The 26,962-nt window shown below is 50.3% G+C and overlaps 1 protein-coding gene and 1 non-coding gene across 2 annotated transcripts in view; both read left to right on the forward strand.

Annotated features, from left to right (window-relative positions):
- Window positions 1-26,962, forward strand: part of rnf145a (ring finger protein 145a) — a 162,679-nt gene that overhangs the window by 15,773 nt on the left and 119,944 nt on the right. The window lies entirely within an intron of this gene.
- Window positions 11,818-12,011, forward strand: LOC119965517. Its single transcript, XR_005460538.1, has one exon. It is a non-coding gene; the product is annotated as a U2 spliceosomal RNA (small nuclear RNA).

A 26,962-nucleotide genomic window follows, 5' to 3' on the forward strand; every position in this document is an offset into this window, starting at 1 on the left:
ACCAACAATGCTATGAGGATGGAATTTCTACAATTTTGACCCAGCCCTGATATCCCAGGGCGAAGAAAGCAAAATCAACTAGAGTTGGCTCAAGGATGCTTTGACGTGACTTCGGCAAAAAAGTGCACATCAGTGGACTTCTGATTACAAGATGCGCCGAGCTGTGTTACAGATTGCAGTGTAATTTTCTGTTGACTCTGTCACAGTGAACAGTGAAAGATTTGGCTGGAGCTGCAGCAAAGACAAAAGCCTCTTCCAGCATGCCGACGGGGGAAGGGCAAGCTTAAAGGCTTCAAGCTGACTTGAGGGCCTTTATTAAAACTGAATTCCAGCAGCAGAAGGAACAACTGTGAAAAGATCTCGCCAAGACCATTGAAGAAGCGGTGACGAGACTTCCGTTGGCGGCCATGGAGGAGTAGGTCGCTCATTCAGCAGCTCCCGTCTGGAACGGACTCTCGGACCTTTCTCAGGAGTTTTCACAGACTTTTTGGGGCAGATTGGTGAAGCGAGCACTGCCAAAAGGATTCCCTCTCTGTTGTATGGACCAGGAGTGGCCGGGTGAAGCTTTTAAGTCCCAAAAGACAGAAGCGTGCGGAGCAGGTGCCGAGGCACTGCATGGTGGCCGGTATAGACCAGGGTGCATGGGTGCAGTGGGCACAGGAGCAACAGGAGTTCCTTAGGGGCTGCTTTGCTGATCTTAAAAAAGACATGCTGGCCCCGATGAAGGCATCAATAGACCAAATGATCGCAACTCAGGCGACACCAGGGAAAGTGATTAAGGCGATGGAGAAAAAGCTGTCCGACCATGAGGACGAGTTGGTCGTATTGGCCCTTAAGGTGACCGCCGCAAGAAGTGGCAGGAGAGGCTGGAGGACCTAGAAAACAGGTCCAGGAGACAGAACTTGAGAATTGTGGGCCTCCCCGAAGGTGTGGAGGGGTCGGATGCGGGAGCATTTGTGTCCAAGATGTGGAGACACTGATGGGGACGGGGTAGTCCCTCGACCCCTGGAGCTGGACGGGCCGCACAGAGCCCTCGCAAGGAAGCTCAAGGCAAATGAACCGCCGAGGGCCATGGTGAGATTTTATTGTTTCTCGGACAAGGAACTTGTATTGCGGTAGGCAAAAAAAGAATGGAGCAGCAGGTGGGAGAACTGCGTGATACGCACCTACCAGGACCTGGGTGCGGAGCTGGCCGAGAGGCATGCTGGATTCAGCCGGGTGACGGCGACCCTCTTCAGCAAGGGCCTTAAACTTGGGATGCTATATCCAGCGAGGTTATGGGTCACGTACAAGGAACGGCATCACTATTTTGAGACGCCGGATGAGGCGTGGTCATTCGTCAAACAAGAAAAGCTGGCCTTGAATTAAAGGCCAGTTAAGCTTTGGTGGAATGCGGCGGTGGGGCTGGGTAACACGGTACCGTTTCCAATATAAGATTTTGTACAATGGCCCCCCCCGGTTACTGCTGAAATTGACCATCCTCTCTCGCTCCGCCAGAAAGTCTAGGAACGGTTGCCACCGCCGGAAGAGCCCTTGCACCGTCCCCCTTAGGGCAAACTTGACCCTCTGCAGTTTGATAAACCCAGACATATCATTGATCCAGGATTCCACGCCTGGGGGCCTCGCATCCTTCCACTGCAAAAGAATCTTGCACCGGGCTACCAGGGACGCAAAGGCCAGAATACCGGCCTCTTTCGCCTCCTGCACTCCCGGCTCCGCTGCTACCCCACAAATTGCGAGCCCCCAGCCCGGCTCAACCCTGGAACCAACCACCCATGACAGCGTCTCCGCGACACCCCTCCAAAAGCCCTCCAGCGCAGGGCACGCCCAGAACTTGTGGGTGTGGTTTGCTGGGCTCCCAGAGCACCTGACACATCTGTCCTCTTTTCCAAAGAACCGGTTCAGCCTAGTTCCAGTCATGTGCGCCCTATGCAGCACCTTTTAATTGAATTAAACTAAGCCTCGCGCAGGAGGAGGAGGAATTCACCCTCCCCAGGGCATCCGCCCACGTCCCCTCATCGATCTCCTCTCCCAGCTCCTCCTCAACCTATCTTTCAGCTCTTCCACCGGGCCTCCTCTCCCTCCTGCATCACTTGGTAGATTGCCGAAATCTTCCCCTCACCAACCCACGTCCCCGAGAGCACCCTGTCCTGAACCCCCCTTGGCGGCAACAGTGAAAACTCCGCCACCTGGCAAACGCCCTCACCTGCATGTATCTGAAGGTGTTCCCTGGGGGAAGGCCCAGCCTTCCCTCCAACTCCTCTAGGGTCGCAAACTTCCCACCGGGAAAGAGATCCCCCATCCGCCTGATTCCTGCCCTGTGCCAGCTCAGAAACCCTCAGTCCATCCTCCCTTGTACAAACCGGTGGTTCCCCCGTATCGGGGACCAGACTGAAGCCTTCACCTCCCCGCTATGTCGCCTCCACTGCCCCCAAAGTTTGAGGGTAGCCGCCACCACTGTGGTATATCTTGTTGGGGGGAGCGGCACCGTCACCAACGCCTCCAGGCTCGTGCCCACACAGGACGCCACCTCCAGCCTCTTCCATGCCGCCCCCTCTCCCTCCATCACCCACCTACGCATCATCGCCGCGTTGACAGCCCAGTAGTACCCACATAGGTTGGGCAACGCCAACCTCCCCCACATCCCTCCCCCCGCTCCAGGAACACCCTCCTCACCCTCGGGGTCTTCTACGCCCACACAAACCCCATAATACTCCTATTGTCCCGCCTGAAGAAACCCTTAGGAATCATGATAGGGAGGCACTGGAAGAGGAACAAAAACCTCGGGAGGACCGTCATTTTGACAGACTGGACCCTGCCCGCTAGGGAGAGTGGCAGCACATCCCACCTCCTAAACTCCTCCTCCATCTGCTCCAGCAGCTTCGTAAAGTTGAGCCTGTGCAGGGCCCCCCAGCTCCTGGCTACCTGGACCCCCAGGTACCTGAAACTCCTCTCCGCCCTTTTCAGCGGGAGCTCCCCAATTCCTCTCTCCTGGTCTCCCGGATGTACTACGAACAGCTCACTCTTCCCCACATTGAGCTTATACCTGGAGAAGTCCCCGTACTCCCCAAGAATCCTCATCACCTCCGGCATCCCCCCCCACCAGGTCTGCCACATACAACAATAGATCATCCACGTATAACGACAGCCGATGCCCCCCCCCCCAGTTCCTCGACTCCCTCAGCGCCATGGCCAGGGGTTCGATCGCCAGCGCAAACAGCAGGGGAGACAGGGGGCACCCCTGCCTCATCCCCCCTGTACAGTCAATAATTCTCTGACCACCTCCCATTCGTAACCACACTCGCCACCGGGGCTTCATACAGCAGCCTCACCCACTTAATAAATCCCTCTCCAAACCCGAACCTTTTCAACACCTCCCAAAGGTATCCCCACTCCACCATAATCAAAGGCCTTCTCTGCATCCATCGCCGCCACTATCTCTACCTCTCCATCCACTGCCGGCATCATTATGACATTCAGAAGCCTCCGTACGTTATCATTCAACTGTCTCCCCTTCACAAAACCTGTTTGATTCTCGTGTATGACCTGCGGCACGACGTCCTCCACCCTCCTGGCCAATATCTTTGCTAGCAGTTTCGCACCCGCATTCAGGAGCGAAATCGGTCTTTATGACCCTCACTGAAGGGGATCCTTATCCCGCTTCAGGATCAGTGAGATCAGTGCCCTGGACATCGTCGGGGGAAAAACACCCCCCTCCCTTGCCTCATTAAAGGTCTTCACTAGCAGCAGGCCCAGTATGTCTGACAACTTCTTATAGAATTCAACCAGGAACCCATCGGGCCCTGGTGCCTTCCCTGTCTGCATGCTCCCCATCGCGTTAACCAGCTCCTCCAATCCATCTGATGCCCCCAACCACCCCCACCTGCTCCTCCTCCACTCTCGGAAACCTTGGATTGCCCAGAGAGCGATCCATCCCTCCGTCCTCCACTAGGGGCACTGACCGGTATAGTTCCTTATAAAAGGTCCTAAACACCCCGTTGATGCCCCTCGCACTTCGTACCAGACTCCATCCTCCATCCCTAACTCCCCCTATCTCCCTAGTCGCCTCCCGCTTTCAGAGCTGGTGCGCCAGCATCGGACTCGCCTTTTCCCCATATTCATATACCGCCCCCTGCGCCCGCCTCCGCCTTCCTGGTGGTCAATAGATCAAACTCCGCTTGGAGGCTACAACGCTTCCTCAGCAGCCCTTCCTCCGCGTACCTCCTGTCAACCCTCACCATCCCTTCCACCAGCCTCTCCCTCTCTTTCTCCTTTCCACCCTCTCCCCCCGTGCCCTGATGGAGATCAGCTCCCGCCAAACCACCGCCTTCAGCGCCTACCAGACCACCCCCACCTGCACCTCCCTGTTATCGTTAATTTCTAGGTACCCTTCTATACACCTCCGGACCTGCCCGCACACCACCTCGTCCGACAGCAGCCCCACCTCTAACCGCCACATTGGCCGTTGGTCCCTCCCCTCCCCCAACTCGAGGTCCACCCAATGCGGAGCGTGGTCTGAGATGGCTATCGCCGAGTATTCCGCACTTTCCACCCTCTAAATCAACGCCCTGCTCAAAAAAAAACTATCCGGGAGTAAGCCGTGTGGACATGGGAGAAGAACGAGAATTCCCTGACCCCCGGCCTCATGAATCTCCAAGGATCCACCCCTCCCATCTGGTCTATAAACCCCCTCAGCACTTTGGCCGCCACCGGCCTCCTACCCGTCCTGGACCTAGAAGGGTCGAGTGCTGGGTCCAGCACTGTTACAATCCCCTCCCCTTATTAAACCCCTGTCTCAACGTCAGGAATCCAGCCCAACATACGTCGCATGAAGCCCGCATCGTCCCAGTTCGGGGTGTACACATTGACCAGCACCACCCGCTCCCCCTGGAGCTTACTGCTTACCATCATATATCTGCCACAGCTATCCGCCACCACACTCGACGCCACAAACAACACTCTCTTCCCCACCAAAATCGCCACCCCTCGTGCATCTAAACCCGAATGGAACACTTGCCCAACCCACCTCTTTCTCAACCTTACCTAACACTCGCCCTCACCCCCCAGCTAGGGCCCCCCTAGCTGCGATGCTCCTCTCATTGTACTCCCGTAAGTCAGCTGACTCCTGCTGACCCCGGCTGCTCCCGCCACCCCAACGACCCCCCCCCCCCCCCCCCCCCAGTGTAGCACTGCTCCTCCCCTCCCTGCCCACCAACAGGCACAATCCCCTCCCATTCCGGCCCCAGCGCGGGAAGAAACCCGCGCATCCAACTTTAGCCCCGCTCCTCAGCCCATAGCGCGGGAAAAAAGCCCGCGCAACCCGCTCGGCCTGGCCCCGCCCCCTCTGGCGCAGCTCTCTTTCCAGGCCCAAACTCCCCACCCTACCCTCCCCCGAGGCCCCATCCACCTTCACCGACCTTCAACCCCTCCCAACCCAACACCCCCTTCCCCGAGCCCGTCTGACGGGCCTACAAAACATCCCACAAACTCCCGTAGAAACAGGAACAAGGAAGAAAAAACCCAAAACACTATACAACAATCCCCGACCACCCCCCCAACCCTCAGTCTGAGTCCAACTTTTCGGCCTGAATAAAGGCCCAGGCCTCCTCCGAGGAGTCAAAGTAATAATGACGGTCTTTATAGGTGACCCAAAGGTGCGCCGGCTGTAAGATGCCAAACTTCACCCCTCTCCTGTGCAGCACTGCTTTCGACCGGTTATAACCGGCCCTTTTCCTCGCCGCCTCCGCGCTCCAGTCCTGGTAGATACGGATCTCTGCATTCACCCACCTGCTGATCCGTTCCTTCTTGGCCCACCTGAGTGCACATTCTCGATCGACGAACCGGTGAAACTGCACCAGTACCGCCCTTGGTGGCCCGCTGGGCTTGGGCTTCCGCTTCAGCACCCGGTGGGCCCCCTCCAACTCCAAGGGCCCTTGGAAGGACCCCGGTCCCATCAGCGAGTTCAGCATGGTGACCACATAGGCACCCAGGATCCGCAGATTCTTCCGCCGCAAGCGGTTCTCCATTTCCTCGAGCCTCGCCTGCCATTTCTTGTGGAGCGCCTCGTGCGTCTCCACCTTCACCGCCAGGTCTAGGATTTCATCCTCGTTCTCCGAGGCCCTTTGCCGGATCTCACGGATCTCCGCCCCTTGGGCCATCTGGGTCGCCAGGAGCTTGTCAAATGAGGCCTTTAACGGTACCAGCAGCTCAGCCTTAAGCTCTCTAAAGCAGCGGTGGAGCTGCTCCTGCGCCCACTGCCTCCACGCTGCCGGTCCCCGCCCGCCGCCATTTTGTTTTTCCTCCCTCGCACCTTTCTCTGCTCCAATATCGATTTTCTTTTATCGCCCCGCTCCTAGTCCAGTCCATCCACCAGCAGGGAAGTGTTGCTGTTGCCTTCCCACACCGGGAACAGTCCGTCCAGCACCGTCACGGGCCCTAAAAAGAGCCCAAATGTCCGATAACAGCGGGAGCCGCCGAACGTGCGGCTTAGCTCCGCATCGCCGCAACCGGAAGTCCTCAATTGTGTACAATGTTGGGTGCGTGTAAGGGCTGTGGTGGTGGCTGGAGGGTGCAGTGTTTTCGGCAAAGTTGAGATATGGAGGGGGGAGGGGACCCTGTACTTAGTGCGATTTTTCGGGAAGTTGGAACCTTGGTTCAACAAGTGTCTCCTCACGGGGCAATGTTAGTGTCTTCTGTTTATTTTTCGTTTTGTATTACTATTTACTCACTGGGGCTGGAGATGTAGTTTAATTGGTTTATTCATGTGGGGAGAGGGGTCCGGACAATGAGGCGACAGTCTGATCGGCGCCAGGGTCAGCATGGGTCAGCTGACTCTTGGGAGCATAGTGAGGGGTGGGCAAGTGCTGGTGCTTGTTCGAAGACCAGGGTGGTAGCAATTCTGATCAGTAAGGGTGTGGCATTTGAGGCTGGGAGAATTGTGGCAGATAAGGTGGGCAGGTATATAATTGTGAGTGGAAAGTGGGAGGTGTTTGTGAACGCCTACGCTCCGAATTGGGATCATGTGGAATTTATGAGACGCGTGCCAGGCAAAATCCCGGACTTAGAGTCACGCAACCTGATCATGGGGGGAGACTTTAACACAGTCATTGACCCCGAGCTGGAACGGTCGAAGTCCAGGACAAGGAAGCGATGGGCAGTGGCTAAGGAACTGAAGGGTTTTATGGAGCAGATGGGGGTTGGATCTAGGAGGGGTGAACAGAGTCTTTAAGGAGTTCAATAGTAAGCTATACGAGTCGGAGCCCCTGACGGGAGCGGAAGGGATGAGGCAATTTTTGGACCAATTGAGGTTTCCAAAGGTGGAAGAGGATCTGGTGGTGGGGCTGGGGGACCCGGTTGAGTTGGAGGAGATTGTCAAGGGTATAGAGGGCATGCAATCGGGTAAAGCCCCGGGGCCGGACGGTTACCAGGTAGAATTCTATAAGAAATTTTCAGAAATATTGAGCCCACTCCTGATGATGACCTTCAATGAGGCTAGAGAGAAAGGGATCATCCCCCAACAATGTCACAGGCCTTGATCTCACTCATTCTTAAATGAGGGAAGGACTCAGAACATTGTAGGTCAGACAGGCCGATTTCGCTTTTAAATGTAGATGCCAAATTGCTAGCTAAGATTCTGGCCACAAGAATTGAGGATTGCGTCCCAGGGGTGATAGAGGGAGACCAGACTGGGTTTGTGAAAGGCAGACAACTCAATCCCAGTGTTCTGAGACTTTTGAATATTATTATGATGCCGTCAGTGGGAGGGGAGGCGGAGGGTGGTAACAGCGATGGACGCAGAGAAAGCCTTTGACCGGGTGGAGCGGGAGTACCTGTGGGGAAACGCTGGGGAGGTTTGGTGAGAGCTTTATTGGCTGGGTGAAATTGCTGTACCAGGTGCCTGTAGCAAGTGTATGTACAAACTGGCTGAGGTCGGGGTACTTCGAGCTTCACCGGGGCACGAAGCAGGGGTGTCACCTCTCCCCGTTACTATTTGCCCTAGCTATAGAACCACTAGCTATGGCGCTGAGAGCCTTGAGGAACTGGCGGGGACTGGTTCGGGGGGGTAGTTTTTCAGGGTACAAACTGAACATTGGAAAGAGCGAGTTGTTTGTGATCCAGGCGAAGGGGCAGGAGGAGAGACTGAAAGAACTGCCGCTCAGGAGGTGTGGAGAAAAGTTTTCATTACCTGGGTATACAGGTGGCCAGGAAATGGGATGCCCTGCGCAGGCTCAACCTGACCCAGTTGGTGGAGCAAATGGAAGGGGATTTTAAAAGGTGGGACATGCTCCCGCTGTCACTGGCAGGGAGGGTGCAGACTGTGAAAATGACCCTCCTCCCCAGATTTTTGTTTGTCTTTAAGTGCCTCCCCGTCTTCATCCCTAAGGCCTTTTTTAAGCGAGTGAGTAGGATCATTATGGGCTTTGTGTGGGCGAATAAGACCCCGTGAGTAAGGAGATCGCTGTTGGAGCGCAGTCGGGGGGGGGGGGGGGGGGTTTGGCGCTGCCGAACCTTCGCAACTACTACTGGTCAGCCAATGTAGCTATGATTAGGAAGTGGGCGATTGGGGGGGGGGGGGGGGGGGGGGGGGGGGGGGCCTGTGTGGGAGCAGCTGGAGGCAGCGTCATGTAAAGGTTCTAGTCTTGGAGCTTTGATAACGGCTCCTTTGCTGTTCTTGCCAACCCGTTACTCCACAGGTCCAGTGGTGGTGGCGACACTGCGGATCTGGGGACAGTGGAGGACGTACAAGAAGGTGGAGGGAGCGTCGGTGGACCCCGATATGCAACGCCCACTGGTTTGTCCCGGGTAGGATGGATGGTGGCTTCCAGAGCTGGCAGAGGGCAGGCATCAGAAGGATGGGAGATCTGTTCATAGACGGAAGCTTTCCCAGTTTGAAGGCGCTAGAGGACAAATTTAATCTGCCGTCAGGAAACGTCTTTAAATATCTGCAAGTACGAGCCTTCCTGAAAAAAACAGGTAGTGGCCTTTCCGACGCTGCCGCCACTGAGGATACAGGGAGGGGAAGGTGTCGGATATCTACCAGGAAGTACAGGAGGCGGAGGAAACCCCGGTGGAGGATCTCGAGGGCAAGTGGGAGGAGGAGCAAAGTGAGGAGTTGGAAACGGGTCTGTGGCATGAGATCCTGGGCAGAGTTAATTCCTCCTCATCATGTGCCAGGCTCAGTCTAATTCAATTTAAGGTGGTCCACCGGGCACACATGACGGCAGTGAGAATGAGCAAGTTTTTTGGGGTAGAAGACAGTTGTATGAGGTGCAAGGGCAGCCCTGCAAACCATGCCCACATGTTTTGGGCATGCCTGGAGAGTTTTGGCAAGGGTTCGTGAGGGCAATGTCCATGGTGCTTAACACATGGGTGGTGTCGAGTCCAGAGAAGCGATCTTTGGAGTGTCAGAAGACCCGTGAGTTCAGAAAGAGGCCGATGTCTTGGCCTTTGCCTCCCTAGCAGCCCGGAGACGGATTTTATTAATGTGGAGGGACCTGAAGCCCCCGAGTGCAGAGACTTGGGTTAACGACATGGCTGGGTTTCTCAGCCTCGAGAAAATAAAGTTTGCCTTCAGAGGGTCTACGCTAGGGTTCTCTCGGAGGTGGCAGCCGTTCGTCGACTTTGTCGGGGAAAATTAAAATGTCAGCAGCAATCAGTGGGGGGTGGTGAGTGCTTCATTGGGATGGTGTGGGAAGACTGGGCCGCGTGGGCTAATGTCTACTTAATTATTGCATATTCTCTTTTTACACAATGTTAATGTTCACTCTAGTTTGTTTTGTTATTATTGTTACTACTGTTTTATTATGAAAAATTCTGCAAAACCTTTATAAAAATACTTTAAAAAAAAAGACTCTGTCACAGTGCTGTGTTTAGTTTTATGCATGTAGAAATACTACTCGAATGAGGTGACTAAGGTCTGTTGGTGCCAGTTGAACTATTTTCCAAATGTCAGTGACCTCAGGAGAGGGAAGAAAACAAAACACCTTGTATTCATGTTTATCATAGAATTTACAGCGCAGAAGGAGGCCATTCGGCCCATCGAGTCTGCACCGGCTCTTGGAAAGAGCATCCTACCCAAGGTCAACACCTCCATCCTCTCCCCGTAACCCAGAAACCCCACCCAACACTAAGGGCAATTTTGGACACTAAGGGCAATTTATCATGGCCAACCTGCACATCTTTGGACTGTGGGAGGAAACCGGAGCACCCGGAGGAAACCCACGCACACACCGGGAGGATGTGCAGACTCCGCACAGACAGTGACCCAAGCCGGAATTGAGCCTGGGACCCTGGAGCTGTGAAGCAATTGTGCTATCCACAATGCTACCGTGCTGCCCACGGTTGTGCCTTTACATAATAAAACTTTCCAAGGTGCTTCTTAAGAGCATTATCAAGCAAAATTGGCATTGAGCATGCAAGGAGATATTCAGCAGATGACCTAAAGTTTATTGTAAAGGTAAGTTTTAACGAGGAGAGAGAGGTGGGGACAGTTGCAGAGCTCTGGGCAAGTGAAAAGGCACAGTGCCATTTATGGAGCAACTATAAGTGGGGATGCGCAGGAGGTCAGAAGTGAAGGAACGGGGCTCTTGTGAAGAGCTGTAGGGTCTGGCGGAGGTTCCAGTGATATGGAGGAGGGGTCCAGGAGGAGTTTGAAAGATTAGGCTTTTTTGTATCATGAACAAGTCTTAAGTCAGGGATGATGGGTGAATAGTATTTGATACAAGTAAATAATCACAGCAGAGTTCAGAACAAGCTCATGTTTATGTAGGACGGAGAATGGGAGACTGATTTGCAGTAACCAACTCTAGAAGTAGCCGAAGCATAGATGAGGGTGCAAAAGAGAAAATGCTGGAAAATCTCAGGAGGTCTGGCAGCATCTGCAGGGAGAAAAAAGAGCTAATGTTTCGAGTCCAGATGACCCTTTGTCAAAGCTTTGACAAAGGGTCATCTGGACTCGAAATGTTAGCTCTTTTCTCTCACAACAGATGCTGCCAGACCTGCTGGGATTTTCCAGCATTTTCTCTTATGGTTTCAGATTCCAGCATCCGCAGTAATTTGCTTTTATCTTTAGATGAGGGTTTCAGAAGTTGATGAGTGAGACGGCATAGTGGTTGCACTGCTACCTCAGCGCCAGGGACCCAAGTTCAATTCTGGCCGTGGGTCGCTGTCTGTGTGGAGTTTGCATGTTCTCCCCATGTCTGCGTGGGTTTCCTCTGGGTGCTCCGGTTTCCTCTCTCGGCCCAATGTCGCACAGGTTAGGTGGATTGGCTATGATAAATTGCCTCTTAGTGTCCAGGGATGTGCAGGTTAATTTATGGGGTTGCAGGGATACGGCAGGGTGGACAGGAGAGTGAACATAGGTAGAGTGCTTGTTCGAAGGGTCGGTGCAGACTCGATGGGCTGAATGGCTTCCTACATGCAGGGATTCTATGAGGAGGGGCAGAGACGGGCCATGTTATGGAGGTAGCAGTAGGTGGTTTTGGTAATGATATGAACATATGATCAGCAGCTCACCTTGGTGTCAAATAAGACTGTGACTTCAGTCATCCAAATGCTGGAGGAATTTCTGCTCATCCAGTGCTGGATGTTGGACTGGCAGTGTAACAAATTAGGGAGGGCTCAAGAAGATCTGAGTGCCCTCATTGTACATATGGAGCCTGACATGTTTTTGGATTTTGTCACGTTGAGGCAGCACGGAAATGAGAATTAGGAGGGGGCCGGGGAATATCCTTGGGCATCCAGAAGCAGAAGTGTGAGATCAGGAAGAGAAGTTATTGGAAACGTTTCTTAACTGCGACTCTTGAGTATAGACCAGGTATTGCTTCTCAGCCTTTTGGCTAAGATCAAGTGTAGTATCTGCTCTGCCTTTTGGCTCAGATGTGGTATGTCTCTCTTGGATTGGATTCAATTTAAATTTGAATTGGCTTTTGGAGCAGGCAAGGAGCTGGATTGGTGGTTCGCCCTGTCCACACTCTGAGCCCTGGCTTTGTAACTCAGAAAAAGTAATTTTTAAAAAATGTATAGACCAGGCAAGGGCAGTTCCTTGACAGATTTTGAAAAGGGAGAACATAATTGAGAACAGGAGATAGTATTGTGGAGATTAATGGTGTACACGAGACCACCAAGACACCGTATGGACATAATGAATTTTTAAAAACGAGATTTATTGCTGACCCATTGAGCTCCCAAGTAATTAATTAAGAAATCTGCCTCTAAATGTGTTAGTCTTAGAGAAGCAGAATTTCTTCTGACCTGTGACCTTGACAAATCTATATCCAATTATATGGTTGAATGGTGGTTGCAGTAGACTTGGAATTAGCATCAGTGCAATATTTTGCTACAAGATCAGTTCAATTCAAAAGTTAGAACATCATATTTTAAGTTTGAATGATGATGCTTTACGGAATTCAGTAATATATCGGGCTTGTGAGCAAACTGTGGTTAATGGTTTTATATACAAGATTGACAAACGTGCTGCTTAACAATTTTTATTTTAAATGTAACCTTCATTCTGCTGAAGAGAGAAAATGCACCTCCGTTCTTCGGATGGGCTCTTGGGTAAATGTAAACCCTAGATTATCAGGCCATTCAGCCCGGAGGCTTGAGGCTGTTTCAAGTTGCTGCTGAGCTTGCTGTTAAGATCGTATTTGGAGTGTTCGCTTTGACTTGAGTATCTTGGTTAAAAAAGGAAGATGAGCCTTTTCTTTCCTGTGTTGTAAGACACATTTCTGGTTCAGTCTAGATTGGCTATGACAAAGGACAAGGAGCAATCTAGAATAACGATACTTAATTGTAGAAGGTTTAGTTTCAGTGGGTTGAGAACAGTCTGTCCTCACTAAGTTGCATTGAAAGATTGGCAGGCAACTGTAACAGAACAATTTTAAACAAGATGGGTCAGGTACCCAGAAGGAGGAGAGATAGGGCAAAACAAAACCAGAGCGTCCTGGATGATGAAAGAGATATGGAGTGAAATACAGATACCAGGTTGATGTAACCGATCCAGGCTGAATATAGAAAGTTCAGAGGGGCAATGAAAAATGAAATGAGGGAAGCAAAAGAATTATGAGAAGAGAATGGCAACTGATGTAAAAGAATCAGAACATAAGAACCAGGAGCAGGAGTAGGCCATCTGGCCCCTCGAGCCTGCTCCGCCATTCAATTAGATCATGGCTGATCTTTTGTGGACTCAGCTCTACTTTCCGGCCCGAACACCATAACCCTTAATCCCTTTATTCTTCAAAAAACTATCTATCTTTACCTTAAAAACATGTAATGAAGGAGCCTCAACTGCTTCACTGGGCAAGGAATTCCATAGATTCACAACACTTTGGTGAAGAAGTTCCTCCTAAACTCAGTCCTAAATCTACTTCCCCTTATTTTGAGGCTATGCCCCCTAGTTCTGCTGTCACCCGCCAGTGGAAACAACCTGCCCGCATCTATCCTATCTATTCCCTTCATAATTTTAAATGTTTCTATAAGATCCTCCCTCATCCTTCTAAATTCCAACGAGTACAGTCCCAGTCTACTCAACCTCTCCTCATAATCCAACCCCTTCAGCTCTGGGATTAACCTAGTGAATCTCCTCTGCACACCCTCCAGTGCCAGCACGTCCTTTCTCAAGTAAGGAGACCAAAACTGAACACAATACTCCAGGTGTGGCCGCACTAACACCTTATACAGTTGCAACATAACCTCCCTAGTCTTAAACTCCATCCCTCTAGCAATGAAGGACAAAATTCCATTTGCCTTCTTAATCACCTGTTGCACTTGTAAACCAACCTTCTGTGACTCATGCACTAGCACACCCAAGTCTCTCTGAACAGCGGCATGCTTTAATATTTTATCGTTTAAATAATAATCCCGTTTGCTGTTATTCCTACCAAAATGGATAACCTCACATTTGTCAACATTGTATTCCATCTGTCAGACCCGAGCCCATTCACTTAACCTATCCAAATCCCTCTGCAGACTTCCAGTATCCTCTGCACTTTTCGCTGTACCACTCATCTTAGTGTCATCTGCAAACTTGGACACATTGCCCTTGGTCCCCAACTCCAAATCATCAATGTAAATTGTGAACATTGTGGGCCCAACACGGATCCCTGAGGGACACCACTAGCTACTGATTGCCAACCAGAGAAACACCCATTTATCCCAACTCTTTGCTTTCTATTAATTAACCAATCCTCTATCCATGCTACTACTTTACCCTTAATGCCATGCATCTTTATCTTATGCAGCAACCTTTTGTGTGGCACCTTGTCAAAGGCTTTCTGGAAATCCAGATATACCACATCCATCGGCTCCCCGTTATCTACTGCACTGGTAATGTCCTCAAAAAATTCCACTAAATTAGTTAGGCATGACCTGCCTTTAACGAACCCATGCTGCGTCTGCCCAATGGGACAATTTCTATCCAGATGCCTCGCAATTTCTTCCTTGATGATAGATTCCAGCATCTTCCCTATTACCGAAGTTAAACTCACTGGCCTATAATTTCCTGCTTTCTGCCTACCTCCTTTTTTAAACAGTGGCGTCACGTTTGCTAATTTCCAATCCACCGGGACCACCCCAGAGTCTAGTGAATTTCGGTAAATTATCACTAGTGCATCTGCAATTTCCCTAGCCATCTCTTTTAGCACTCTGGGATGCATTCCATCAGGGCCAGGAGACTTGTCTACCTTTAGCCCCATTAGCTTGCCCATCACTCCCTCCTTAGTGATAACAATCCTCTCAAGGTCCTCACCTGTCATAGCCTCATTTCTATCAGTCGCTGGCATGTTATTTGTGTCTTCCACTGTGAAGACCGACACAAAAAACCTGTTCAGTTCCTCAGCCATTTCCTCATCTCCCATTATTAAAACTCCCTTCTCATCCTCTAAAGGACCAATATTTACCTTAGCCACTCTTTTTTGTCTTATATATTTGTAAAAACTTTTACTGTCTGTTTTTATATTCTGAGCAAGTTTACTCTCATACTCTACCTTACTCTTCTTTATAGCTTTTTTAGTAGCTTTCTGTTGCCCCCTAAAGATTTCCCAGTCCTCTAATCTCCCAGCAATCTTTGCCACTTTATATGCTTTTTCCTTCTATTTGATACTCTCCCTTATTTCCTTAGTTATCCACGGTCGATTTTCCCTCTTTCTTCCGTCCTTCCTTTTTGTTGGTATAAACCTTTGCTGAGCACTGTGAAAAATCGCTTGGAAGGTTCTCCACTGTTCCTCAACTGTTCCACCATAAAGTCTTAGCTCCCAGTCTACCTTAGCTAGTTCTTCTCTCATCCCCTTGTAATCTCCTTTGTTTAAACACAAAACACTAGTATTTGATTTTACTTTCTCACCCTCCATTTGTATTTTAAATTCCACCATATTGTGATCGCTCCATCCGAGAGGATCCCTAACTATGAGATCATGAATCAATCCTGTCTCATTACACAGGACAAGATCTAGGACCGCTTGTTCCCTCGTAGGTTCCATTACATACTGTTCTAGGAAACTATCGCGGATACATTCTATAAACTCCTCCTCAAGGTTGCCTTGACCGACCTGGTTAAACCAATCGACATGTAGATTAAAATCCCCCATGATAACTAGAACATAGAACATAGAACAGTACAGCACAGAACAGGCCCTTCGGCCCTCAATGTTGTGCCGAGCCATGATCGCCCAACTCAAACCCACGTATCCACCCTATACCCATAACCCAACAACGCCCCCCCCCCCCCCCCCCCCCCCCCCCTTAACCTTACTTTTATTAGGACACTACGGTCAATTTAGCATGGCCAATCCACCTAACCCGCACATCTTTGGACTGTGGGAGGAAACCGGAGCACCCGGAGGAAACCCACGCACACAGGGGGAGGACGTGCAGACTCCACACAGACAGTGACCCAGCCGGGAATCGAACCTGGGACCCTGGAGCTGTGAAGCATTTATGCTAACCACCATGCTACCCTGCTGCCCATTTCTGTACCATTTCTACATGCATCAGTTATTTCTTTGTTTATTTCCTGCCCCACCATAACATTACTATTTGGTGGCCTATAGACTACTCCTATCAGTGACTTCTTCGCCTTACTATTCCTGATTTGCACCCAAATGGATTCAACCTTATCCTCCATAGCACCGATGTCATCCCTTACTATTGCCCGGATGTCATCCTTAAATAACAGAGCAACACCACCTCCCTTACCATCCACTCTGTCCTTCCGAATAGTTTGATACCCTCGGATATTTAAAGTCTTCTGTTGGCACGTAAGAATTTTTAAAAAATAGAAAGAGGAGGGGGATATGGCTTATTAGTGAGCGAAAAGGAGGCTGAGATGTTAATCATTGCTTTGCATTTGTTTTTGCTCAGATGTGCTGCCAGAGTCGTGAATTAGGACGTTGAGGGAATTGAGGATATTGTGGAGATACAGGTTGTAATATGCCAATTCTTCTTAGACACTGGGATTGCTGCCTGAGGTCTGGAGAATTTAAAAAAGGGTGCAAAGATAAGGCTAGCAACTACTTGTTGAGATGATAATCTGGGACAAATTTAGCAGTCATTTGGGCAAATGGAGATTAATTAAGGATTTCTTAAAGGCCAATTGTTTTCACCAACTTGATTGTGTTTCTGGATGAGATACAGAGAGGGTTGATTGACGAGGATAATGTCGTCCATATGAACGCCTGAAAGGCGCTTGATGAAGTGCCATGCAAACTGCTTTTGAGCAATGTTGAAGCCTGGGAAGAAAGTGGGAGTGGCAGCATTGGTAAGAAATTAGCTGTGTGTGTGACCACTGGATGGCTTTAGGAATTTAAAAAAAAAATAATTTTTCTTCAAATTTTTCAACAACAAATTTTCTTCCAACAATAAAATAAACAAGGCATAGAAAAAACAGAAAGAAAAGTCCCTCCCCCAATACAAAGCAATAAATTAATAACAAAAAAGAAAGTAACAAACATATAGTTGCAATACAAACCCCCTTAACAGACCCATAATCCCCCCCCCCCCCGCCGGTACCGCCCCCTCGGCAAACATGACCCTCTCCAGTTTGATAAACCCGGCCATGTCGTTAATCTAGGATTCCGGGCTTGGGGGCTTCGCGTCCCTCCACTGTAAAAGAATCCTACGCCGGGCCACTAGAGACGCAAAGACCAGAATCCTGGCCTCTCTCGCCTCCTGCACTCCCGGCTCCGATGCTACCCCAAAGATAGCGAGCCCCCAGCCCGGTTCCACCCTGGAACCGACCACCTTGAACAAGGTCCCCGCCACCACCTTCCAGAACCCCTCCACCGCCGGACACGCCCAGAACATGTGGGTGTGATTTGCCGGGCCTCCCGAACACCTCCCACACCTGTCCTCACCCCCAAAGAACCGGCTCAGCCTGGCCCCAGTCATGTGCTCCCTATGTAGCACCTTCATCTGAATTAAGCTGAGCCGTGCGCAAGAAGAGGACGAATTCACCCTCCTCAGGGTGTCTGCCCACGTCCCCTCGTCGATCTCCTCCCCTAGCTCCTCCTCCCACTTCACTTTCAGCTCCTCCACCGAGGCCTTCCCCCCCCCCCCCCCCCCTCCTGCATCACCTGATAAATTGCCGAGATCCTACCCTCACCGACCCACGTCCCCGAGAGCACCCTATCCTGCACCCTCCTTGGCGGCAATAGCGGAAACTCCGCCACCTGCAGCTTAACAAACTCCCTAATCTGCATATACCTGAAAGTATTCCCGGGGGGAGACCCCACTTCCCTTCCAACTACTCTAAGATCGCAAACTTCCCGTCGAGGAAAAGGTCCCCTATCCGCCTGATGCCTGCCCTATGCCAAGTCAAAAACCCACCATCTATTCTCCCTGGTGCAAACCGGTGGTTGCCCCGTATCGGGGTCCAAACTGAGGCCTTCACTTCTCCCCCATGCCGCCTCCACTGCCCCCAAATTTTAAGGGAAGCCACCACTACTGGACTCGTAGAATACCTTGCCGGGGGGAGTGGGAGCGGGGCCGTCACCAGTGCCTCCAAACACGTGCCCACACAGGACGCCACCTCCAACCTCTTCAATGCGGCACCCTCCCCCTCCATCACCCACCTACGAATCATTGCCACATTCGCAGTCCAGTAGTACCCACACAGGTTGGGCAACGCCAAACCATGTACCTCCCTGCCTCGCTCCAGGAATACCCTCCTCACTCTCGGGGTCTTCCGCGTGCACACAAACCCCAGAATACTCTTATTAACCCTCCTAAAGAAAGCCTTCGGAATCATAATGGGTAAACACCTAAACTCCTCCTCCATCTGTCCACCAGCCTTGAAAGTTTAGCCTATGCAGGGCCCCCCAGCTCCTAGCTATCTGGACGCCAAGATATCTAAAGCTCCTCTCCGCCCTCTTCAACGGGATCTCCCCTATCTCCCTCTCCTGGTCCCCCCAAGTGCAGCACAAACAGCTCACTCTTCCCCACGTTAAGCTTATAGCCCGAAAAATCCCTAAACTTTACAAGTACCTCAACACCTCTGGCACCCCCCCCCCCCCCCCGCACAATTCGCCTCCAGTCCATGGCCAGGGGTTCATTTGGTAACGCGAAGAGCAGGGGAGACGGGGGGCACCCCTGCCTCGTCCCCCGGGACAGCCGAAAGTCCTCCGACCTCCTCCCATTCGTCACCACGCTCGCTACCGGGGCACTATACAGCAGCCTCACCCAGCTAATGAATCCCTCACCGAACCCAAATCTCCTCAACACCTCCCACAGGTAGCTCCACTCCACCCTATCGAAGGCTTTCTCCGCATCCATCGATGCTACTATTTCCGCCTCCCCATCCGCCAACAACGTCATCATAACATTAAGAAGCCGCCACACATTGACAGTCCGCTGCCTCCCCTTCACAAACCCCGTTTGGTCCTCATGGATAGAGGTCCTCACTAACAACGGGCCCAGCAAGTCTGAGAACTTCTTATAAAACTCCACCTGGAGCCCGTCAGGTCCCGGTTCTTTCCCTGTCTGCATGCTCCCCAGCGCCTCCATCAACTCCTCCAACTCGATTGGGGCCCCCAGACCCTCCACCCGCTCCTCCTCCACTCTTGGGAACTCCAGCTTATCCAGAAAGCGGTCCATCCCGCCCACCTCCCTAGGGAGCACCGACAGGTACAGCCCCTCGTAGAAGGACCTGAACACCCCATTAATGTCCCTAGCACTCCGCACCAAGTTCCATCCTGCATCTGTGACTCCCCCTATCTCTCTCGCTGCCTCCCGCTTCCGGAGCTGGTGGGCCAGCATCTGACTTGCCTTCTCCCCGTACTCATATACCACCCCCTTCGCCCTCCTCCACTGCGCCTCCGCCTTCCGGGTGGTCAGTATATCGAACTCCGCTTGGAGACTGCGACGCTTCCTCAAAAGCCCCTCTTCTGGGACATCCGCATACCTCCTGTTCACCCTTAACATTTCTTCCACCAACCTCTCCCTCTCAACACTCTTCCCCCCTCTCCCTGTGCGCACGAATAGATATCAGCTCCTCTCTAACCACTGCCTTCAGCGCTTCCCAGACCACCCCAACTTGCACCTCCCCATTGTCATTAGCTTCCAAATACTCCTCTATGCACCTACGGACCCGCCCACATACTTCCTCCTCTGACAGAAGTCCCACATCTAACCTCCACAGCATGCGCTGATCCTTCCCCTCCCCCAGCTCCAGGTCCACCGAATGCGGAGCGTGGTCAGATATGACTATCACCGAATACTCCGCCCCCCACCACTCTTGGGATTAGCGCCCTGCTGAGGACAAAAAAATCAATCCGGGAATAAGCCTTGTGGACATGGGAGAAAAAGGAAAGCTCCCTACCTCCCGGCCTCTCAAACCTCCAAGGGTCTACCCCTCCCAACTGATCCATGAACCCCCTCAGCACTGAGGCCGCAGCCGGCCTCTTTCCCGTCTTAGACCTCGAACGATCCAGAGCTGGGTCCAACACAGTATTAAAATCCCCTCCCAAGATCAAGCCCCCCCATCTCCAGGTCTGGAATCCTGCTCAACATTCGCCGCATGAAACCTGCATCGTCCCTGTTGGGGGCGTACACATTAACCAGAAACACCTGCTCCCCTTGAAGCCTACCACTCACCATTACGTATCTACCACAGCTATCAGCCACCACACTCGATGCCACGAACGACAAGCTCTTGCCAACTAAAATCGCCAGCCCTCGATTCTTCGCATCTAGCTCCGAGTGAAACACCTGTCCAACCCAGCCTCTTCTCAGCCTAACCTGATCCGCCACCTTAAGGTGCGTCTCCTGGAGCATAGCCACGTCCGCTCCCAACCCCTTCAAATGTGGCAAGACCCAGGACCGCTTCACCGGTCCATTCAGCCCCCTCATGTTCCATGTGACCAGCTGAATCTGGGGGGGGTCTTCCCCCTCCCTCTGCGCTGGTCAGCCATAGCTCTCCTCCGGCTCACCACGTGCCCACAGATCCCCCCAGGCCCGTTCCCCACGGTGGCAGACCCCCCCCCCCCATCACCAGTAGTTTCCCTTCGACCCTCCAGCAGCATCCCGGTACCCCCCTATTGCTGACCCCGGCTGCTCCCACCACCCCAACACCCCCCCCCCCCCCCCCCCCCCCCCCCCCCCCCGGCCCGGTGTAACACAACCACCACTCCCCCCACTCAGTGCCGGTCCCGCCCGCTGCGCCTCCAGCACAGGAAGAAAGCCCACGCTTCCATCTCGGACCCCGTGTTGCTAATTGTGCTTTACTTAATTTGCTCTGTTTAATCACCTTGCTCTAGAGTCGCCAGGTATCTTGATACCACCACAAGGTTCAAGTTCAAGTGCTGATCAATAACTCAATACACCAGTTAGTAAAGTTCAAATCAAAACACATTTATTATATACACAGTCAGTCACTACTCATGCATAAAACACTACTCACTAGACTATCTCTAACACTAAAAGGCCAATACTTAGCTTTGGAAACTGGCCCACCAGGTCAGGGGAACAAATGGCCTTTCGTTCGCTTTTGAGTCTGCAGGCTTCCAGCTGGTATGGACTAAGGGTTAGGAGCGCCTATCTCATAGCGTGCGTTGACTGGACACTTACTTGGCTGGTGCAGCTGCTAGGCACGTATCTCCGAGTTGAGAGCCACGGTCTAATTCTTTGAGAGCTGCCAAGAAGCTGTTAGGCTGGTCTCTCCTCGCTGAGAGCCAAGTACCAAGAAGATCGAATTGAACTTGGGGACTCTATTTTATAGTCCCCAGGGGCTTTGCGCCCTTTTGGGCGGACCCCGTACCTGGTTGCAATTGATTAGACCATGTTCCAATCAATTGATTTAATTTCCCCAATACTGGAGCTGTTCGCTGATCGCTGGCCGGTTCCTATATGTCCGTTGGCCTTCCTTTGTCTTGGCTCCCGCTGGCGCCGAGGAGTCTGGCTTGGCCTCGATTGTCTTAAATCTTTCCAATTGTTCCCAGGGATCGCTCATCAATAGGTAGATGGTTGTTAGTTTCAGTGCTGTCTGGGTTTCTGCAAGTTCTAATATACAGGAGATTTTGCACCTGCTTGTTTTCCTGCGTTTGGCCATTTCTCCCTGCATTCTTAGCGGATCTCCATTTTAAAGTCGGGAAGTGGCCAATTTGTTTTTCCAGCTTGGGGAGATGAGGTCATTGCTAGATGGAGCCAAGGGAGGCAGAAAGACATTTTGAAAGTATTAGAGAGTTAGTTTTGTGGAGAAACTTTGGAGAGGGGAATTAAATTCTGATCTGCTTGATGTTGAGTCCACAACTCCCCCACAGTAAGATAGATTCAAAGCTGTATGTTTCTTTTCTTGTTGTTTAATGGGAAATTGAGTGGTTGTGTTTAAGGGGTAATTGTGAGCTGTTCTTTTCTGATGCGAAGTTAAAAACTTTAATATTGTGATCACAATAAAGTTTTGTTTTAAAAATACCAAATCTCTATTTCTTCATGCAATCACTCCATGAGCGAATCATTATTTCCGCACAATCTTACAAATAAACTGAAATATTGGGGTTTCAGTCCAGTATCCAAGCCACTGTTTGAGTCTGACCTGGAATCGTAATATGTGACGAGCAATATGGAGTATTAGTGAATGGCTGGTTTTGAACTGGAGGAAGATATACAACAGGATTCCTTAGAGCTTAGTACCAAGACCACACACATCTCATTGAAATAAATGACTTAAACGTAGGTGAACATGGCACAATTTCAAAATTACATATGACATGAAATTTGAAAGTACTTTGAACTGTGAGGAGGAAAAGGAGATAAACATGCTTGTTAAATGGACTGACAAGGAGGAAATTGAATTTCATGTAGACAAGTGTGAAGTGATACATTTTGGTAGGAAAAATTAGGAAAAGCAACATTGAATAAAGGGTACAATTCTTAAGCAGATGCAGCAACAGGGAAACCGGGGCATATTTGAACATAGGACATACAGTGCAGAAGGAGGCCATTCAGCCCATCGAGTGTGCACCGAACCAGTTAAGCCCTCACTTCCACCCTATCCCCATAACCCAATAACCCCTCCTAACCTTTTTCATCACTAAGGGCAATTTATCATGGCCAATCCACCTAACCTGCACGTATTTGTACTGTGGGAGGAAACCGGAGCACCCGGAGGAAACCCACGCAGACACTGGGAGAAAGTGCAGACTCCGCGCAGACAGTGATCCAGCAGGGAATCAAACCTGGGACCCTGGCTCTGTGAAGCCACAGTGCTAATCACTTGTGCTACTGTGCTGCACAAATAGTTGGAGGTGACACGTAGGTTGATTGAGTGGTTAAGAAGGACACAGGATCCTGAACTTTTGAAGTAGGGCACGACATACAAAACCCAAGGAGGCTATGAGAGTGGCACAGTGACACAGTGGTTAGCACTGCTGCCTCACAGCGCAAGGGACCCGGGTTAGATTCTGACCTCGGGTGACTCTGTGTGTAGTTTGCATATTCTCCCCCTGTCTGCATGAATTTCCTCCCACAGTCCAAAGATGTGCAGGTTAGGTGGATTGGCCATGCTAAATTGACGCTTAGTGTCCAAAGGTTAGGTGGGATTATGGGGATAGGGTGGGGGAGTGGGCCTAGGTAGGATGCTCTTTCGGATGGTCGGTGCAGGCTCAATGCGTTAAATGGCCACCTTTTGCACTGTAGGGATTTATGATAAATCTTTGTAAAATATTGGTTTGGCCTCATGTGGAGTTTGTGTCCAAGAGAGGATGCAGAAATGATTTCTGAGAATGGCTCCAAGAGTGAGAGACTTCAGTTGAGCGAATAGACTGAAGTTTTTTTTTCCTGGCAGATGAGACGGTTGAACGGATATTTGGTAGCGCTCTTCAGAATCGTGTTGGATCTAGACAGGATCTGGGCACTCTAAATTTATTTTAAAAAAATATTTCTATTCGTTTGACGTATTAACGTATGCTTCATAATTTATTCATCAGAAAGAACATCCTCCATAGGTTGGGTAAAGAATGAGGCAACGTGCATTTTAAAAATAAAATCAGAGTACCCACTTCTTTTTTTTCCAATTAAGTGGCAATTTAGTGTGGCCAATCACCTACCCTGCACATCTTTGGGTTGTGTGAGCAAGACCCATGCAGACACTGGGAGAATGTGCAAACTTCACACGGACCGGGATTGAACCTGGGTCCCTAGCGTCGTGAGGCAGCAGTGCTAACCACTGCACTACCGTGCCGTCCCTAATTGAAATCTTAAGGCTACAAAGGCGATAGTGGTAGATCCAGATACAAGTTTGTTCGAGGAAAACCCTAAAATGCTGGAAATAGACATTGGCTCCTGCAGCATTTTGAAAAAAGTGTCATCTGAAAATACTGCAACCTGGTTCATTTCAAGCACAGTTTTTAAGAAGACTTCAGGAAATGGCACACCTGCTCGAGGAGTGTGGATGAAAATGTGTTGGGGCCCATTGGATTGAGTTATGCTTCACAGTCAATTAACTGTTTCTAACTTTTCTGACATCTTGTTCAGCAGATAAATACTAACTGCAAGTCCACAGAGGACCCAGTACACATTGCCAGAGACGTCATAATATCAGCAGCTGTACTGAACATTTGTGAAAAGAGCTAGTGACACCCTGGGAGATGGAATTTGTAATCTGTGAACTGTACAACATCACTCAGACAGAGAAAAGGCAATCAGTTGTCTAAAGCAGGGTTTTTCGAACTCAGGGTTGTGACCTGTGGGTGGGTCGCAGGTGGGTCGCGGAATGATCGGTCATGGCACTCCCGATCGTGGGAGCAGTGCCCAACGGCCGCACCCAGCTTTTAGGTTGAGAGTGCCGGCCAGGACTGCCAGCAACTGCAGCATTTTGCCTTGCTCCATCTGATTGGCACCCAGATTATTCAATGGGTGATTAGCTTTCCTAATGTCCCATGCGGCGCCTCATTGTTCTGCAGACCAATAGGAGGCGATGGGGGCGGCACTTCGGCGGTCGGACTGTTGGAGCCCATGGGGCCTGTGAAGGATACGGAGAGTGGCAGAGAGAGTTTTGTGAGGGGTGAGAATGGCAAGTCACGATCCTGGCAGTCAGCACCAGTTCACCGTTTTCCATTCGCACTTCAATGCCGACACCGGTACAGTCGCACAGTGGTTAGCACTGTTGCTTCACAGCTCCAGGGTCCCAGGTTCGATTCCCGGCTTGGGTCATGTCTGTGTGGAGTCTGCACGTTCTCCCTGTGTCTGCGTGGGTTTCCTCCCACAAGTCCTGAAAGACGTGCTGTCAGGTAAATTGGACATTCTTCATTCTCCCTCTGTGTACGCGAACAGGTGCTGGAATGTGGTGACTAGGGGCTTTTCACAGTAACATCATTGCAGTGTTAAAGTAAGCCAACTTGTGACAATGAAGATTATTATTAATAAGGTAGGAGGAGGTATGTGATAGCTACATAAGGAGGGATTGCAGTAATTTGTTCTTCAAACTGCGATCCAAGAAGAAGGCACCAGCAGCAATCACAGAAAAGAAATGACGTGTGGTTCTCCTCTGGGGAATTTGAGGAACAGCATGTTTGAAACCTCTGCAATCGTGTCACTACAACAGTGTATTATAAGTTATCACTCTTCAGAAATGAAACTCATGGACACCATGTGCTGTTTTTTCTTTGAAAAGAGAATGCTGTCTGCATGCATGACCGCTCGGGCAGATCTGGCCTGGTGCCCAGTGGGGCAGACTGCCACCTCCTGACATCGGCGCGTTGTCCCAGTATGTCTCCTCCTGACGTCAACGTGCTGTCCCAGGACCAAATTTCTTTGAAACAATTGCAGTCTTCCCACCAGATGTGGCGGCAGTGAGCAGGTCACGCGCCCGGCATGTACACTGACATCATCTGACATCATGCGATCTGCGCTTTGGCTGCAAGATCATGGAGGAGAGCTGTCAGCTTTGTAGCTGCCAGCAAGAACGCAACACGACTATGTGAAGAACTGAAGATGGATCAGTTTGTAATAAGGAAGAGTAGGCCAGAGACACAAACAGGCCAGGATCTCTCAACTTGATCTGCTGGAGAGAGCTTCTGAGGAGAGCCCTTGGTAGGACAAAGCAGTGCTGGTGTGTGCTCCAAGGCCTCTGGTGAACAATCCATTAAGCTGAGATCGGGGAAAAAAGCAATATATTCATGAGGTTTGGCTTTATTAATTGTAACAGTGCAAATCAGGATGCAAAGCCTATATGCGTTATGTGCAGGAAAGTACTGGCAAATGAAAGATTAAAATCCATAAAACTTCAAAGGCATTTGAAGGCATGGCGAGTTTGAGGACAAACATCTTGATTTCTTTCAAAGGATGCAGTGAGAACTCTAAATCATCCACTGAAGCCCTGAGCAGAAATGTAACATTGAATGACAAAGCAAGTGAAGTTGTGAGGGCCAAGTAGGCTCACCTGTGGCATTAAAGGTAAACGAAAAAGTCGGTTGTGAAGTCGGCCGGCTGTCGTGGGTCCCAAAGGCTGACTGGTTGGTAGAAATGGGTCCTGGGCAAAAAAATTTTTTTAAAATACTGGTCTAAAGATGTTGTATGCTTAGGTAAATGCAACTCATAAGAATTTTGAACAGTGAAAGGCGTTCAAAGTTGAAATAAAAAACAAATAACAATGGTCAGACGTCTGAAATAAGAACAAAAATGGACAGCAGTGTCGGCACATAGAAGGTCGAGGCAAGTTAATGTTTTATTTGGAACCTTTAGTTTGAAATGTTTTGAGGAAGGATTTCTACACGCAAAAAAATCTGACTTGCAAATAAATAATCTAGTGTGGATATTAAATATTTTCTGGGCGGTATGGTGGCGCACCCCCCACAACCCAAAGATGTGCAGGGTTTTTGGTTTGGCCATGCTATATTGCCCCTTAATTGGAAACATTTTTTTTTAAAGTTAAACTTTTTCTGCTTTTGCCTAAGCTTAAGAATATGAGGTACACAGTACTGTACCATAAGCTTAGCAGTTGAACTTTGAAGATTATTGCGAGTGGCAGAATACAAAATGATAATCCTCAGGTAATGCTTTATCTGGTGAAATAGCTGGCCAACACTATTGGATCATTCAGGTATTGAAGATTTACAGTCTGTAGAATCTTTACCCAGCATGCGTCAGCATCTTTTGCAGCGATGGAACATTAGTGTCACTGAAAATGAAACTGGATTCTTAGCCCTCATGCCCCCCCCCCCCCCCCCCCCCCCCCCCCCCACACACACCCTTCCCTCTGAAAAAGGCTTAAAATGCAAAACATCAATGAGTGGGAGCTTCCAGTTGTCTCTTTATGCATGCCTACATTATACACTATTTCCTGTATGAGACAAAAAAATTATTATGACGTGCCTCTTAATGCCAGCCTGACTGCTGGAACTTTGTAGGAGCAGTTGTAGATTCACTTTTATTTCTTTTTTCCTATTCTGATGGAATGCATTAGATTGGCAGTTGCTGTATGAAGAAATTCTGATGTGGAATGTAGTTTGTGCTTGAACTGCTTTGCTGACATCAG

The sequence above is a fragment of the Scyliorhinus canicula genome, chromosome 4 (assembly GCF_902713615.1).
Source record: "Scyliorhinus canicula chromosome 4, sScyCan1.1, whole genome shotgun sequence".
Taxonomy (NCBI): Eukaryota; Metazoa; Chordata; class Chondrichthyes; order Carcharhiniformes; family Scyliorhinidae; genus Scyliorhinus; species Scyliorhinus canicula.